Source organism: Apium graveolens, chromosome 2, assembly GCF_009905375.1.
Source record: "Apium graveolens cultivar Ventura chromosome 2, ASM990537v1, whole genome shotgun sequence".
Classification (NCBI taxonomy): domain Eukaryota; kingdom Viridiplantae; phylum Streptophyta; class Magnoliopsida; order Apiales; family Apiaceae; genus Apium; species Apium graveolens.
In genome coordinates this window covers 142,858,486-142,863,573 of record NC_133648.1, presented here as the reverse complement: position 1 = coordinate 142,863,573, position 5,088 = coordinate 142,858,486, and the positions used below count along the sequence as shown (strand labels likewise).

Here is a 5,088-nt window from a genome sequence, read left to right as displayed (position 1 = left end):
GTTAAGCAGTGATAGCCGTAGCTGTATCCACTTCAAGAACTCTTGCTACCTTGCTTTTTGGCAATCTCTGAGTTGGATACCGATATTCATTAGCAGCCATCAGTTCAATTAGATCATAAGATTCCTCATAACTCTTTGCCCATAATGCTCCACCTGATGCTGCATCGAGCATGGGTCTTGACTGTGCTCCCAAACCGCTATAGAAGCAATTGATGATCATCAAATTAGGCATTCCATGATGAGGACACTTCCTAAGCATCTCCTTGTAGCGCTCTCAAGCTTCATATAAAGATTCTCCTGACTGCTGTACAAATTAAGTAACAGCATTCCTGATTGCAGCTATTTTTGCCATAGGGAAGAATTTAGTGAGAAACTTTTGAGTAAGATCTTCCCAAGTAGTAATCGAACCAGCTGGTAGAGAGTGTAACCAGCTCTTAGCCTTATCCCTCAGAGAGAATGGGAATAGTCTCAGCTTCACAACATCTTCAGAAACACCGTTGAACTTGAAGGTGTCGCAGATCTCAATGAAATACCTAATATGCATATTGGGATCTTCCTTTGGAGAACCCCCAAACTAGATTGAAATTTTCACCCATTGAATTATGTCAGGCTTGATCTCAAAGGTATTAGCTGTGAAAGCTGGCCTGACAATGCTAGATTGAATGTCATTGATCTTGGGTTGAGAAAAATCCATCAAGGCTTTCGTTTGTGCTGTTGGATCTCCCATTGTAATGAGTACCTGAAACACAAACAAATAAACCGTGAAAGTAAAAGAATCCGAGTCAGTGAACTTTAAGGACCACTGATGACAATCACATAAACTAAAAATTAACAACACCGAGTCCCCGGCAGCGGCGCCAAAAACTTGTTAGGGCGAAAACACGCGCTAAAATTACATGCAAGTATACGCGTTCGCAAGTAGTATAAGATAAATAACAAATTCGTTCCCACAGAGACTGGTTTAGGTTAAGTTCAATTTATGTACCTATGCAACAATGTATGGTTATCGCTCAATGCTAAGACAAATAATAAATTGGGGTTGTTTATAATTAAGAATTAAACTAATAATTATAAATAAGAGAGTAAAGAGGGTTGTATATTATATGAGACAAACATGGAATTCTAACTTCATTAAATACTTCATTCAATAGCCTTTTTGTTCTTAATCTTAGCATGTAATGGTGATGACACTAATTAGATAACACGAAACTAGTAAACGCCAACTTTCGTTGTACGAATACCCTACTACCAAGCATCCACAAAAGAGAGAGAAGTTGAATAGACACCAATTATATTGAGACCCTATATGTCTATATAATTTGAAAACATAAAGGTTTAATGCGCAAGTTATCTATCGTGATTACATAGGGCAAGTAAGATGGTTAAAATTACCTACGAATCATGCATAACAAATACATGAACCTATGTTAGCATGGCAAGTTCTAAATCTCTATATTCATTATCGCTTCAATAGAGATTAACACGCTATCATATATGTTAGCTATGCACATAAGATGAATAAGTACAACCAATACTAGGATATCAATCAATCACCACACACCAAGATATTGAAATAAATTAACTAAAGAAATCCATAAGTAAATCCTTTAGAACCCCACGATAATGATTAGTTCATAATCGAACTCATCGTCACCATGGGTTCCAATGAAATCATGATAATAAATAATATAAGAGTGCTAGGGTTCAAAGACAAATCGAAAACAAGCATCTAAGTATCAACTATATTGATGAAAATAAGAGTCTTCATCTTCGTAGCCTTCTCGTGCTCTCTAGGTCTTCTTATTAGTCTCTCAGGCCTCCTTCTTGTTAAAAACGTCTTTGTATTGATATATATAGGCTTCTGGTCATTCTGGGCTTCCAGACTCTCAAAATCAGACTAGAATCAGGATTCTGTGGAAATGACCTAGCGCAGCCGCGCGCTATCCCAACGCAGGCGCGCGCGGTTTCTGATATTCCAGCGCGGCTGCCCCACTTCTCAGCGCGGGCGCGCTGTGCTTCTGTTGTTTCAGCACGGCCGCCCCGCTTCCCAGCGTGGACGCGCCGTGCTTCTGTAGTTGGAATTCTGAATTTTCTTCTTTTTGCTATAATTTTTGCTCCACTCGTCAGAATTTGATGAATAAGTAGTCCACGCGAAGCTAACGATATTCTCTATAATTTGAGAATGGCCTAGGCTTCCAATTCTGATCTCTTTTCAGAATATATTCAATAAAAGCTCCAATCTTCCTCTAACTAGTGCCTGAGATGCAAAAACACAAAAACACATTAAAAATACTAATAACTTGAGCCCAAAACACCAACTTAAGCCTGTAATGAAGCATTCCAAGTAGATATAAAATCCATTTATCAATTAACACGCTATCTTATATGTTTAGTTACGCATATAAGAAGAATAAGACAACCAATACTAGGATATCAATCAATCACCACACACTTAGGTATCAAAACAATTAACTACAGAAATCCATAAGTAAATCCGTTAGAACCCATGATAATAATTAGTTCATAACCGAACTCATCGTCACCATGGGTTCGAATAAAAGCATGATAATAAACAATATAAGAGTACTAGGGTTCAAAGACAAATCGAAAATAAGCATCCAAGTATTAACTATACTAAAGAATATAAAAGTCTTCTTCTCCGTAGCCGTCTCATTTTCTCTAGGTCTTCTTATTGCTCTCCCTGGTCTCCCTGTTATTAAAAACATCGAATTAGGGGTTTATATAGGCTTCAGGACGATCATGGGCTTCAAAATCTCAAAATCAGAGAAGAATCAGGATTTCTGCCAAACGGACCCGCACGGCCCCCTATTCACGGCGTGCCCGCGCTGCATTTCTGTTCTTCCTAAGCGGGCGTCCCACATGTGGCGCGAGTGCCCTGCTCTTCTGCTCCCTAGATTCTTCAGCCTTGTCTTCTTTTTACTGTAACTTTCACTCCGCTCATCAGAATTTGATGAATAAGCAGTCCACGCGAAGCTCTCCAAATTCTCTACAACTTGAAAATGGATTTGGATTCTAATCCTGACCTCTTTTCAGAATATTTCCTTGAAAAGCTTAATTAATCATCCAACTAATGCATGTAATGCATAAACACAAAAATACATCAAAAATACCCATAACTTGAGTCCAAAACATCAACTTAAGCCTGAAATAAAGTGTTCCAAGTAGATATAATATCCACTTATCACACCCCCAAACTTGAATCGATGTTTGTCCTCAAGCATAAACAGACTCAAATCTATAAAACAAACCTAATACATGAATACAACTACGTGAATGCCACTAAATGATAATGCAATCGATCCCCTCAGAATAACCATAACCAAATGAATAAGCCAACACCTTTAATCATGCAATGACTCTAAACAGAGCTAAACCAATCATACAAACCAGAAATGTGCGTGTATGGGATGCTTAGCATATATACTCTCAAGACTAGATCAATAACCATATCCTATTTTCCATCAAAACAATCACAAGTTTATAAACAGAATAGACATTAAACGCATAATGACTCACAACACCTTAATTCTACTAGAGTTATACAAGGATTCACGCTATTATTGAACACATAATAACATGCTTATTTGATCGTGCAATGAATGAGGTCCCAAAAGACTTATGCAATAATACCCATGTAGCGAGCGTTAGGTTAGCGGATCCCAGACTATCGAAGCCTTAGGTCACTAGGCACAAAGTCCCCTAGAACTTAATAACTCGAGTATTAAAGAGCTCGCTCATGATCAATTATGCATAAACACATACTAGAACATATTTGTTTTCTTTTTTTTTCTGTTTACAATGATTTCTGAATGAGTGTGTTTCACTCCATCTCATTCAATCCTAGACTACTCATAAAAATATGAGCCGGCTACTAGCCATTTGACACCTAGCCTTATTCAAAATAAGCAATGAAATTCAAGCTTTTCTCCTGTTTAAAATTTAGTGTTCTTTTGTTATTACAAAAATATCATAAATTCTAAATATAAACAAGTGATTAAATTCAACAAATAAACAAGTATGATCATGATCTAGCTCCACATCAATCTATAAGACTTAGTGAAAAAAAATTGTTTTTGGCATGCAAATCAATTCATTACAACTTAATTATCCCTCTATTTTTCATCACCACACTCAAATTAAATCAACTTAACAAATAGAAATAGCTCAACCTAAGGGATCATGTTAAATGCATGCAAGTGCAACTATATGAACTCACATAAAACACCAAAAAAACAAGCAAATAAATGTCCTAAATGAATAATCATGCAAAAATATGAATGAACTATAACTAAACGTGCAATATGAATCTATATAAACTATATGGACATATACACACTAATCCTTACATTATCACCCCCAAACTTAAAATTTTCAATATCCGCATTGAAGGTAATAATAAGGATTTCAGGCATACCTATTTTTCAGGAGGATCACCCTCTTCGAGTGGAGGATCAGGTGGCCAATCAACCTCGACACTAGTGGCTCAAAAAATAGTGCCCAAAGCCTGTGTCAAATATGTAGCAAAATGACTATGAATGTCATGCATGGCCTTCATACGCCTAGTCAATCACCTGTACAGCTCATCACCAACACCTGTCATATTAACTGCCTGCTGCGCATGAGAAGAACCCCCTATAGGAACGGGAGGATCGGTCCGGCCACCTTCTACATCATCAAAAATATATCCCAACCCCTTATCATGGGGTGCACCTAAGAATGCATAGCTCAAGGGATCTGATAGTGGGTTGAGCTCAAGTGTGGGAGCTTCTTCAATAGATGGTTGAAAACGCTCCTCAGAATCTTTCAGCTCTGTTAATCCAATAGACTCGAATGGCAGATCCATCTTCCTCTTCCACAAAAGTGCATTCAAAACCTGCAGTTGCTCTGCTCCTTCTTTATCTTCAATAACTGATTCCGTAACTAAAGATCTCTCTAAGGTATCTGACTTTGGCAATTGCTCAAGCTCCGAATTCACGACAGAGTCGACCCGCTCTACTTTAAAGCACTCCTCTTCATATGTGGGTAACTTTATTGCCTTGAACATATTAAAAGTGACCTTCTGATCTT

The 5,088-nt window shown here is 37.6% G+C and overlaps 1 non-coding gene across 1 annotated transcript; it reads left to right on the top strand.

Annotated features, from left to right (window-relative positions):
• Positions 1–230: 230 nt before the first annotated feature.
• LOC141709930 (small nucleolar RNA R71) lies at positions 231–337 on the top strand. Its single transcript, XR_012570482.1, has one exon. It is a non-coding gene; the product is annotated as a small nucleolar RNA R71 (small nucleolar RNA).
• The last annotated feature ends 4,751 nt before the right edge of the window (positions 338–5,088 follow it).